This window comes from Tenrec ecaudatus, chromosome 8 (assembly GCF_050624435.1).
Source record: "Tenrec ecaudatus isolate mTenEca1 chromosome 8, mTenEca1.hap1, whole genome shotgun sequence".
Lineage (NCBI taxonomy): Eukaryota > Metazoa > Chordata > Mammalia > Afrosoricida > Tenrecidae > Tenrec > Tenrec ecaudatus.
Genome location: NC_134537.1, coordinates 105633951 through 105647751, shown reverse-complemented (window position 1 = coordinate 105647751; position 13801 = coordinate 105633951). Strand labels below are relative to the sequence as shown.

Below are 13801 nucleotides of genomic sequence, written 5' to 3'. Positions count from 1 at the left end.
TGGTAGGTTGCATCTGTCTCATATCACACCACACCGACATGGCCGCTTCTGATGGCTGCATCCACTTTCAGGAGTCTTGTTAATATATCGGGCTCACTTTGTTAATCCATATAATATCATCATTTTAAAGTGAGCAGATTCTCTAAGTCACTTCCACTAAGTCGATTCAGTCTTATGCTGACCCTTACAGACCATATAAAATTGCCCCTGTGGGCTTCCTTACGTGAAATCATCATAGGAGTAGAAAGCCTTATTTTCTCCCACAGAGAAGCCGGTGTTTCCAAACCGCCGACCTTGTGGTTAGCAGCCGATGCACAAACCACTTTGCCACCAGGGTTCCTAAGGTTCCATATTATCCACCTTAATTCTAGCAGCGACCTTAATTCTTTCTTGCCATATATAACACAGCATAGTCACAGCTTCTGAGGATTAGGCGAGGCGAGCACATTCCATTATGGGGTCTACCACAAATTTAGAGTGTCCTGCTTTGATCTCCTACCTGGAGTGGTAACAAGAAGGGCCGCTTAATGGAAGCTGTTTTTGTTTTGTTTTTTCAGGGTCAGTTGGAGGTCTTACTCTCAAATACATAGACTTCACTAAATGATGTTTTTTCCAGGGCGGCATCTTTTCAGGATTGCATGGTCTTCTGCCTGTACGTCTTTAGACTCTTTGGTTGAGAAAATACTCCCCGTGATGTATCTAAAAGTAGTCCAGGGTGGTTGCATGCTGTAAACATACAACAACATAGTAAAACTAGTCTTTTAAGTGCCTTCCTGCGCCATTTAAACAAACCCCTTCTTTTAGGTCTACCTCTCTGTCCTCTTTAGCACTCCCAGTGCTACCGATTTCACAGCCTTGGGACATTCAACAAAGAAACCCTACTTGTTGATCTTCAGATTTTTATATTGGATATTTATCTACTCTAATAAGTCATTTACTATTCCCTTACTGAATTTGTTTCAATTATGGCACTTTTCAGTTATAGATAGCCCCTATTTTCACTGAATGCAATATTTTTTGTTTCGTTTACTGTGTCCTAATATGGTTGTTGTTTGACTTTGAATGCTTTTTAACTAGCAAAGGGGAACAACATGTCTTTACTTTGCCATGAAAATCAAAGGTCAGTGTTATGATGATGATTACTGTCATTATTTTAGAATAAAGTTTCTAGGCATTGTATCTGCCCTAGAGGGGATGGGTCTTTTAATGGAGAGAACGTTCAAGCCCATCAGCTCTGGAAGACAATGAATGTTAACAATGTAGTCTGCAAGTACAACTCAATCTTTGAGAATGTTCACAGAACATGTGTGGGGTTTACAAGCTACCTCCCCTCTGCAATGTCTGTATTGCACAAATCACCTTTAGACTGAGTGGAGTGAAAATAGAAATGGGTTTGTGCTCCCAGAGCATTCACATCAGCAAGAATTCTGATGGGAACCTTTTATTTCCAGATACTTTTTTGTGTGTCTTTAACCCTGGTAGCCAACACAAGACCAATGGTTTGAATGGGAAACACATCAACCATCTGGTCATTTTTGTGAAAGAATTTCCAATAATAAATCCAAGCTGAATCAGATAGCCACCTATACATTTAATAATTGATTAATGTATATCTTTCATTAGGAAGTTTGCTGGCTTAATGAAGGAACAATGACACATTCACTTTATTACATGTCTGGCGAAGATATGTGGAAGATGGTTACAATGAAACGATGTAATCGCCTTCAAGGAATACACAGATGGTTATTTTAGCCAAGATAGATATGCTATTGCTTAATATAAAATTGGATGAGGTGGCAGGGAAGGCTGGAACTAAGAACACAGAATCTTAAACTTGGCTGCAAAAAACAAAACAAAACCCACCACCACGAGCAGCTGTGCTGGTGCCTGGTTGCACGCGCACATGCACACCCACTGATGCCCCTGGATAATCAGAGCAGCCCTTCCGAGAGGGGAGCCGGGCTCTGGAGTTCTCCAATGGTCATCACAAAGCTCCACTGTGTAGCTAAGGTTGGGAAAAGAAGGGGATAACTGTCCCCATGATGATTTACAGCTTTTGAAACCTTGTGTAGGGTCACGGTGCGTTGGAATTGATGGTAGGGGATTCTTGATTTGCAGGAAAAGGGGAGTCATTTCTTTCTTTTTGTTAACCCCCTTTCTCTTGATAGCTCATTTTATAAATTCCATGAAAACCATGGAGAAACTCAGATGCTCTTTCTGCTCTTTCCACCTTCCTCTTTTAGTGGGAGAGGCAAGGGAATGGCTCCATGCCACTGCATCTCAGTCACCTCAGAAGAATATTGTGGAATAACTTTAAAGTAAAACCCCAAACCCACTGCCATCCAGCCAATTCTGACTCACAGTGACTCTCTCTAGGATATTCAAGGCCATGGAACAGTGGGTGGGTTTGAACGGCAGACCTCACTCTTAGCACCAGGAAGAATTCTTATTTTACAGCAACCAATCCAAATCAAGTTCACTGCCTTCAAGTCCATGCTGGCACATCTAGACTCTGTTGGACATGGGAGAATTGCCCTGTAAGTGTTCTGAGACTGTAACTCTTTATGGGAGTAGAAAACCCTATCTTTCTCCAGCAGAGCAAACGATGGCCTCCAGGGATCCAACTTTAGGGCAATGACTGGGTCAATTAACATTAGAGACCTTTTCTCTATTTCCAAAGCTAGAGACTGTATTGTCCCCGGCCTCTGCATTTAATCAAAACCCCAAACGCCAATTCATCAACTTAATCACGAGCTTCCTTTTGAAGGTTTGCTCCTGAAGAATTAGTTTCCAAGGTCACTGAAGCCCTGTGAGCTGCCTCGCCTCTGAATGCCACACAGTGTGCTCCTTCTCAATTCAAAGCCGTGCCTGTTTACGTCTCTGCTGCAAACCCCAGGACACAGTCAGCCTGAAAAAACACAGCTGGAAAATAAAGGCATGGGGCTCAACCGACCCCCCCCCCCAAGGTTTCGAGTTCAGTTCTTATTTTTAATCATATTTAAAGATGATATCTCTTTCATTCCTTGTGATAAAATCTGTCTTTCATTCTGAAAGGCAAACCAAGACAAGAAGAGAACAGGGTCTCTTCTACTATTTTGACAATTTACATGTAATATGGACATATTTTGGATTCATGGATATTAAACCAAACATTCTTTAAAATATTAGTGCAAATTGATTTCAAGAAAACTCCTTCTCACCCTTTGTCAATGAGAAAAGAGTAAAGTCAAAAAGACTCTGTCTCACACAGAAGTAGCTTCTCCCTGTAAATCATTGAATCACTCTCCTCTTTTCAATATCATGAGTAGATTTTAATATTTATTAAAGCCTCTGAAGACCCAGGTAACTCAGCATAAACTGATCTAGATTCCATTCTATTTCACAAATCAGTGAGCAAAGCGATCCTCTTAAAAAATTATTGCAAACTCTTCATTAAAAATGACAATGAAGGAAACTGGAAGAACACAGATGGAGTTTTGAATCCCAAGTGGATTTTTCAGCATCAGAGTAGGCAGGCGTGGGAAAAATGGGAACAAAAAACAACAACTATGTTTGACTTGCAGATTTGTTATGAAATAAATATGAAATGCTACAGTGCCAGTTTTACCAGCCCCTCTTCTCTGAAATAATGTTGCAAATTTATTTAGCTTCTTTCTACCTTTGAAACTTCTCAAATAATATATATAAGTTATGGGTACAGAGAGTCCCCAGAGAGGTGGGGAATAAGCATTCAGACAGAGCACGCCGTGATCACTGTCAGTATCTCAGAGATGTTGGCAAGCATTTGGATTCAGAAATGCCTGACTCCAAATCTTTATTAAGCAATTTCTCAAGTTGTATCAATAAATACTTCCATTAGCGTAGTGACCCACTGCCTATTGAAGACTCATAGGCAGACACACAGAATCTTCATAAACGTATTCATTTATGTGAGCATTACCATAAAAGAGGGAACATTTTAAAGTGACCATTGAAATTTTTCTCATTTGAGAAAAGGTTTCTAAAACATGTGGTATATTTCAATATTCCAATAGAGTTGAGGAGAATATCTTTTTTTCTAGGCATTTTAATATTGACACAACATACAGACCAGTTAGATATTATTTTCCCACACTACCAAGAGCCTGAAGAGCTGGCTCTTTCATCCTGACACTTCCCCCTTGCGGTCAGATCCTGGCCTCAGTGCTGGGCATCCAAAGGTGAACAACAGAAATGTGATCTTTGCTCACATAGTTCTGAAATCATATGGAAAGGAAGATTGTTCTCATATGATTACATATAAATTTATAATTGTGCATCTGCAGTTGATAACCCTGAGGGTCATGGTTCTACACTGACAGTAGGCATCGCCAAGAAGAGGAATGGGTGGATGACGACTGATTTGGCATTTGTTATCTCCCTGAGGAGAATATCTTTTAAGGATCAGACACATTTATTTTGGGTTCTTCCCCCTGTAGAATAAAATGGTCTAGTTGGTTGTGCTTTCTTATGATAGAGGATTCAAAGAGGACAGTGCATTCTTTCTTATAAACTACATTTATGAACATTCAGTTTATAGGATTCAGGACTGTATTTTGTGCTTTGCTCATCTGGTGTTGCACTGAGCCATTCTAGAATTAAAAAGAGACTCTTTTCTTCTTCCTTTTCTGGACCTGAAGGCATTGCTATGAGACCTTAAATCATCTGTGAATCGTGATGGCCTGGAACACTGTATTGGGGCAAGTCCATCAGCTTGGATGCTCTGTGGCTCGTGATGGCCTGGAACACTGTATTGGGGCGAGTCCATCAGCTTGGATGCTCTGTGGCATGTAAGTTTAGTTTTGCTGTTCTTTCAACGGGAAATCTTGAATTTTTACATATGAATACTCAATAATGAGAAAGATATTTCCTGAAAGGAGCACACTTACACACTCTTTTGCATCGATTCAATAACTTATTTTAACAAAGACATATTTCTACAATCTGGCCAAAAACGTTAAAAAAAATAACAATTCTACTGATCCAGGAAACTAGTAGTTGACATTTTAATTAGACATGTGGCCAATATTGGGTTGGGCTGTCCAATTTGCAATGTAAATTTGTATGCAATGTGCAATATGTAGCTGTGAACTTTTTTTTGTTTAAATCAGCGGGGATAGATTCAGGTGAACTTTGAATAAAAATTCTCTTCCATGAACTCTTCCACAAAAGATCCTTTCTCATGGGACCAGGGTAATGTCAACATTACTTTGAATGAGAAAAGGAATGTTCGGTGCTCTTTGTTCTATGCCCCCAGGAGCTCAAATCAGAGCATGTCTTTGGGGCAGGAGAGAATTAGTGCAGTGCCTTCTGATTCATAAAGCAAAAGCACAGTTTATAGTCAATAGTCTGTTGCAACCATAGTGTAAATATTCTAAGAAAGATTTGATTTTCTTATAAATATAGATATAATATGTATTTCTGCAGGATGTGATTTATGGAACAAATAAACTTTTATATGCCAAATAGTACTTTTTTAGCCAAATGCTTTGGGCCTAAAATTATACACCTTGAGAAGTAGACTTCATCTTTTTATGGTACCATTGGAGACCATATATACTTCGTGAAATAAATCAATTCGTGTTTTAGGCTAGGTTCTTTGGAAAAGCAAAACTGGTGAAACATGTATATGTATCTGTGCACATAGAAGGGATGAGTTTATATCAAAAGAAATCACTCACATCATTGCAGAGACAGGAAAGTTACAATCCCATAGTTGAGATGCCATCCTGGAGGTTTCTCTTGACTTCCATGGATAGCCTCAGGGACTGGTGATCTCAAGATCAGCAGGTTAGACTGTCGTGTTCCGGCTGGAGAAGTGAATGAATCCAAAGTCAGCATGCAAAATAACAGGCTGCCAACAACTTCAGACGGATTTTGCTGTCAGTCGATATTGCTGACAATTGGGTCAAGTCTAAATTACTGGTGGTTGGAAGAGAGAGCCTGATTCAGAACCCAGACTCCATAAAATGCAAGCAAGATTTAACATAGCATCTGCTTCTATTGGAAGAAAGCAACGGCCCTTAAAAATGCTTTTCAATCTGTTGGATCAAGGATGTCGTGTGATTATTACACACCACCCTACTCTTCTTACAACTGGTTGGCTGCACATATCAGATTTCATTAAGGAGGAGACTACTTGTGGTAAATAACATCATAAGAGATTATTCGGTCTTCATTGGGAATCCTGGCACAGCCAAGTTGACACAAAACTTTAACTGCCACAGTTCCCAATGGCATTTGGAGAATATTTAGTGCCATAGGGTAGGGTATTGTAACCAATGACTTATACTAAGAATTCCTTTGCCTAAAACTAATAACACTCTATAATTTGCTTATCATCTCAATTCTTAAAACATAAATTGATAGGTCATTAAAATGTTTTTAAATTCCATTTGAGAGATGCGCCACGGCTTCGGTAGCGACGGCTCTCGCTGTGTTTGAGCCGCTCTACCCCCTCCCCCAGGACCGTCGCAGTCGGCTAGTCCGTGCTTCACGGTAACCATGTGCGACCGAAAGGCCGTGATCAAAAATGCCGACATGTCTGAGGAGATGCAACAGGACTCAGTGGAGTGCGCGACTCAGGCGCTGGAGAAATACAACACAGAGAAGGACATTGCGGCCACATCAAGAAGGAGTTTGACAAGAAGTACAGTCCCACTTGGCACTGCATTGTGGGCAGAAACTTTGGTAGTTATGTGACACATGAAACTAAGCACTTCATTTACTTCTACCTGAGCCAAGTGGCCATCCTTCTGTTCAAATCTGGTTAAAGCATGGGTAGTGCCCACACACCCAGTGATCCATCCAAAACCAAGGACTGCCGCCTAAATTCCAAATACCAGAGACTGGACTCTTCAGCCTTGCTAAGGGAACACCTCCACCTTTGAACCTTTTTGTGTTGTTTGGTACAGGACCTCCTGTGTACTCCTTTGTGGTTATAAAGCAATTAGCAAAACGGAAAAAAAAATTCCATTTGAGTCCATTCTGACTCATAACAACCCACTCTACATACAGCAGGGCAAAAGACTGCCAGATCTTGCGTAGTGTCAATCCATAGAGTCAATAGTGAGCCTATAGTGTCAATTCATCTCATTGAAGGTCTTTATCTTTTTTGCTGATCTTCTACTTTAACAAGCATGATGTTTATTTTTAGGAATGGATAACATGTCAAAACTACAGGAGACAAAATTTGCCCAACCTTGCTACTAAGGAGAATTTTGACTGTACTTTTTCCAAGATGGGTTTGTTTATTTTTCTGGTGATCTATGACAATACCAATTGAGTCAGAATAGACTCATTGGCAGTGAAATGTCCTATTCTAGAGAATGTTCTCTTCGGATAACATGTCAAAAACACGGGAGTCAACGTCTCCTTTCCCAAACTCTAAAGAATATCCTGGTTTTATTTCTTCCAAGACAGACTTGTTTGTCCTTTTGGCAGTCTATGGTGCCTTGACTATTCTGCACCAGCTCCATTATTCAAATGGAGCCATTCTTCTTTGGCTTCTTTAGTCAATGTCCAACATTCACATGCATATAAGGCGATTGAAAACACTGTGCTTGGCATTGGCCCACCTTTCTTGTCCATGTGTCGTTCTTGCTTTTCAACACTTTCAAGAGGTCTTGTGCAGTAGCTTTATCCAATGGAATGTGTCCCTTGTTCTCTTCACTGCTGTCTCCATGAACATTGATTGTGGAAGCAAGCAAGATTAAATCCTTGATAACTTCAATCTTTTCCGCATTTATTTTGATGTTGCCTATTGTTCCAGTGGTGAGGATTTTAAATTTCTTGACATTGTTATGGCTCATAATGAAGGCTACATTCTTTGATGTTCATCAGCAAGTGCTTCAAGTCTTCTCACTTTCAGCATACAATGTTGTGTTTCCGTATACCACTGATTGTTAGTAAGCCTTCATACCACAGTCTTTTTCATATAATCCACTTTCTCCAATTATTTGCTCAGCATACAGATTGAATAAGTGTGATGAGAGGACACAACCCGTATGCATATCTTTCTTGATTTTCAACCACGCAGTATGCCCTTGTTCTGTTGGAGCAGCTGCCTCCTGTTCCAGGTACAGCTACCCCTTGAGCACTTTCAAGTGGTCTCGAATTCCCATTCTTCTTAAGGTTATTCACAGTTTAATTTCACCCACATAGTTTGAATGCCTTTTCTAGTCAATAAATTTTAGTAAACATGTGAAGTCTCTCTCTGGCCTAACTTTCAGCCTCGGTCCTTGGCTCCGTGCGAGAAAGCTTTCACGCCGAAGCCGGGCTCATGATCCAAGTGAATTTAATGAGAGTTAAAAGAAGTATCAGGTTTTACACGGCACCCATAGGATTCCTTTGTCCATGCGGCCTGGCAGAGACTGCCCCAGGTCAGGCAAGGATCTTTCCCCTCCCATGAAGGCGACCAGACCGCCCAAGCAAGACCCCTCTCCCTCTCCATCCCTGCCTTTTCAAGGGTTCCCGGGGGGAGGGGGGTGAGGGGTGAGGGGGGAGTGGTGAACGACCCCAGGTCAATCCCATTGGCTGAAATGCAGTCACCTGGCCCAGGTGGGCTGCTCCAGGTGTAATGCCCATCTCCACCCACCTGTGGGAAAATCCAGCTTTGTCCTTTGCTGGCTCTCCTGGGCATGCGTAAATGGACTTCCCAATTCCCTAAGCTAAGCTGCCTAACAAACATATTTCTCTTGTTCTCTACTGTCAGCCAAGTACCATCTGAGGTCAGAAATTATATGCCCTGTTCCCAGCCATCTTCTGAATCAGGGAAGACACAATGGGGAAGCTCAGTGTCAGCAAAAACAAAACAAAATGCCAGGGGATAACTGTGTAACAGACCTCCAATTGCTCTCATCTAAGTTCAGATTAAGGTGGAAGAATAAAGAAAACAAGTCCATTCCTTGAATCTAATCTGAATTTTGAGAATATCCCAAGAACAGATTTGATATACGAAACACTAAGTTAACACTAAACACTAAGTACAGAAGACCTGATGAGCTGTGGACATCCAGAACATCAACCATGAAGAAAGAAAGTCATTAAAAATACAAAAAGAAAAGAAAGGATGAAAGTGGGTGTCAGAAGAAACTCTGAAGCTCATTCTTACAGAAAATTTCAAAGGGTAGCTCCCGAAGACCGAGTAAAATATTATCATGAAACGTACAAAGCCCTAGAGTTAGAAACCCAAAAGGAATGAACATGTTCAGTACATCCAGCTGAAAGAATGAAAGGAAAAAAAGAATTCAGCCTCAAGTTGCAAGTTTGAAAGCATCTATGGGTAAATATTGAAGGATGCAGGAACCATCAAATGAAGGTGCAAAGAATATAGAGCTTCTAGTTAACATTCCACCATTCCAAGGGGTAGCATATCAGCAAGAACAAATGGTACTAATGGAAAAAGTACAAGCGGCACTGAAAGCATTAGTCAAAACAAGGCTTCGGGAATGGATGGCATACCAATTAAAACAGTTCAACAACTGATGAAGCATTGAAAGCACTACTCATTTATGTTAAGAAATACGTATTTGGCCATCTGACTGGAAGAGATACTTATTTATACCCATTCACCAGAAAGGTGACCCAAAAGAATGCTTAAATTATAGAACAGTATCATTGATTTCATATGCAAATAAATTATTAGTGAGGATCATCACACAAAATTTGCAACAGTATATTGGCAGGGAACTGCCAGAGGGTTAGGCTGAATTCAGAGAATGGCATGGAATACATCTTGACTGAAAATAGAGAATGTCAGAAAGGTATTTGTGTTTCATTGAGTGTGTAAAGGCATTCAACTGTGTGGATCATAACAAACTAGAGATATCCTTGAGAATAAACAGAATTCCATATACCTGGCTGCGCTCGTGTGGAACCTCTACATGGATCTGAAGACTGTTGTGGTAGCAGAGTGTATAGTACTTTTATCCTTTAAAATCAGGAAAGATGTGCTTCAGGTTTGCATCCTCTCACCATACTTATTCAATCTGTATGCTGAGCAAATAATCAGGGAAGGTGGATTATATAGATAGGAATGAGGCATCAGGATTGGAGGAAGGTTTATTAGCAACCTTGCTTGTTGACAGCGAGGAGGACTGGAAGCCTATGCAGATGAAGATCAAGCCTTCAGTGTGGGTTACAACTCAATACAAAGAGGACCAAAATCCTCACAAATGGGCCAATAGGGAACTTCATGATGGAAGAGAAAAGACAGAGGTTGTTGAGGATCTCACCTTGCTTGGATCCACAATCAATGTTCATGGAAGCAGCTGTCAAGAGATCAAACCCTAGGTAAGAGATGAATTGCCTTAAATAAATCGAATGCACAAGGTCTCTTTAAAGTATTGAAAAGCAAGGATGTTATTTTGAGGACTAAGGTAAGCCTGACCCAAGCAATGGTATTTTCAATCATCTCATATGTAAGTAAAAGTTGGAAATTGATTAAGGAAAATAAAATTCTACAATTTTTAATTATAGTGTTGTTGAAGAATTTTGAAAGTATCATGGAGTGCTAAAAGAATAAACTGATCTGCCTTAAGAAATAGTTAGACTGTTGCTTAGATGCAAGAATGGTGGGATTTGATCTCATGTACTTTGGACATGTTGTCAGAAGACATGAGTCCTTGGATAAGGATGTTATCCTTGGGTAAAGATGTAGAGTAGGCACAGAGGAAGGCTTTCACTGAGAGGGGTTGACGCAGCGACTGTAACAATGGCTGAAACATAAACACAAGTAGGTGGAGGGTTGAGAGCAGGGCATTCTTTCATTTTGTTACACAGTGTTGCTATGGGTCCTAATCAACTGACGGGGCCTAACATCAACACCATACTTAAGATATGCACTTATTTGTCATTTTCTTATAGTTTGATAGCATTGAAAGACATAAGTAATAAAATATCCATTGTATTAAAATAATCTTACTCTAAGAAGGGGTGTGGAGCCTCTGGCCAGTGGGCCACGTAGCCTGGAACCTTCAAAACCAGCTATCACACATCTCCAAAGGAAGGGGCAGCAGCCATCACACCATTATTGATCAGTTAATGAAACGTTGGACCAAATGTAACAGGCTAATTGGCTAATTTTTAAGAAGATAGTCTTGTCTGACATGAGAATAATGTTATAAATACAAATGGCTCTTGGTAAAGCATCATTGATACACATATTGAAGAAGCTTCGAGTGGAAACATGGAATGTAATTTGTTATGCACTGGAACAGGTGAATCTGTGAGAGTCATATGCAACTGAAAAAAAAAAGATGAAGTAGAATGACAAATATTTAAAATTCAGCAAAGTGTGCTTTCTGTTAAGAAATTATGCCAAATGGCAGCATAAAATCCATTGAATTCTCACATAATTTTCAAACAAGGCAAAATAACCCCTTGACAACCTAAGAGAATTTTGTTTTAACAAGTGCAAAATAATGCTTTCAAGGCAGTTGTGAATATTACAAAATAGCAATGTCATATAATATACAAAACCAGTTACTAACATGTGCACTTTTCTGCTGATAGAGTAGAATCTTTGCCTTCAGTTTGGATAAAATTCTCTAAAGTACAAAGAAAGAATCCACGGTGATCCTTAAACTTATAGAATCTCCCAATAGTTTTTGTTCCTTTTATCAGTAAGAGCACATCCTAGAGAGAAGTATGTATCTGGCTTGTGTATGCCAGAGAACACCTACTAGAGTCTATTATACTCAGCACTGATTTGCAGATGGTGCGTCTTTTCTTTGTGTGTTGTCACCTGATTATGCACTGCTTTCCCAAAACCAAACTCCCTGCCATCGCGTTGATGCCAGGTCATACCAATCCTATATGCCATGGTAGACTCCCCTTATGTGTTTGAGACTGAACTCTCCCAGAACAGAAAACCTCCTCTTTCTTCTATGATTTTCCAACCACTGAACCTGCAGATAGCAGCCCAACGCATACCCATTATGCTACCAAGGCTTCACCAAAACTCACAGCCAGAATATATTCCAAATCACAGTGATGCTATAGGACAGGGTAGAAGAACTGCTCTCTGTGGATTTCTGAGACTGTAAGTCTTTATGGGAAAACCTGATTTTCTCCCATGGAATGCACTGTTATAGTGACAAAGAAATGTCGTTGTCAACGATACACTCTCTGGTGTTGAAACCATCTACAGATGCAAACAAACTGTGAAAATGAACACTTCTTAGCTGTTGAGAATTAGTATTTTTATATCGTTTGAAGAGATGCTCCTCATTTTGCTACATTGATCATGTAGGGACCCACATCCAGGTCTCTTCAGATATCCATTTTGTTCTTTTCTCCACCTCACACTCCCCTGACTTTTTTTTGCGGGGGGGGGGGTGATTTTGGGTTTCTCGAATTATGGTGGTCTTAATGTCACAACACAACCTGGTAGGTCTTCAGATATTAGTGTTTAATGATGAAATCTGTTCTTGATATGTTGTCTAAATTCAGGTGGGATATGCTCAAGGTCATATTTTGAACCTCGTGAATTTCTTTTCATTTTCTTTAGCTTCAACCTGAACTTACATATGAACAAGTAAGGGGCTGTTCCACATTCAGAACTTGGCTTTTTTTGGCTTATGATATCCAGCATCTCTATTGACTCTTCCTATAATTAGAGTCTATTTGAATTCCGCACATTCCATATGGTGATGTCCACATTTATAATGGCATTTATGTTGTTAAACAAATTTGTGGTAAAAAAAATGTGTTGCTCTTGTTAAAGACTATCACGTATTTCCAACTTTGTTTCTATCACTAAGGCTAAATATTCCAGCTACTGTTCTTTCCTCTTTGTTTCCACCTTTTGTATTCCAATCACCAATAATTATCTGCGCATCTCCAGTGCTTATTTATTCCTTGTCAGACCAAAGACGCTGCTAGAATTCATCAATTTCTTCATTGCTAGCTTTACCAGTTGGTGTGAAAATTTGGATAATGACTGCATTAACTGGTATTTATAGATGTCTAGATATTTTTCTATTGCATGCAACTTGTATTTCAAGATAGATCGTGAAATGTTCTTTTGGACAATATATTTGTCATCATTTTAAAAATTTGTCATTATTGGCATAGTAAAGTACATGATTGCCCAGGTCCAAATGGCCAAGTCCAGTTTATTTCACTCTCTAAGATGTAGAACAATGACATATTTGCATTCTGTTTCATTTTTGCTGCCACTCAATTTTCCTAACCCTCTACTTTGCATATTCTATGCACTTATTATTAATGGATGTTTGCAATTGGTTCTTATTTTGATTTATGTCCCATCAGCAAATGAAGGCTCAGAAAGCTTGGATTCACTTGTGTCATGAAGAACATGAAGGTCATAAACTCTACCTTGAGCAGGCAATTCTTCCCCAGTCATATTTTGAGTATGTTTACACTGAAGAAACATCTTTTCCCACAATGTCAGATATTGTTCCATGGTTATTCATAGTTTTCTGTGGCTAAACCCTCAGAAAAAGATCTCCTATTTCTTCTTCCTTTCTGAATCATCTTCTGGAAGCTCAGCTGAAATTTGTCTGTAATGGTACTGTAAATACTCGTGGCATAGATTCCAGCACGAGAGCAAGAAACCACCCACCGCAAAAAAGACAACTGGGCAGAGATCGTGGCAAGAGCACATGCCTTACCCAAACTGCACGCTGCAGGCTGGGGAGCATTATCCCAACACCAGCCTGCTGGGATTGTATAAGCAAAGACTCCGTTTTTTAATGTGCTGATGACGCGACAGGTTTTGTGAAAAACGGAATATCCTTTTGTCAGCAATTCTGAAACC

The 13801-nt window shown here is 39.9% G+C and overlaps 1 pseudogene; it reads left to right on the top strand.

The window, feature by feature from the left end:
• The first annotated feature begins 6522 nt into the window (after positions 1-6522).
• On the top strand, positions 6523-6791 carry LOC142454440 (dynein light chain 1, cytoplasmic pseudogene; annotated as a pseudogene).
• Positions 6792-13801: the final 7010 nt, after the last annotated feature.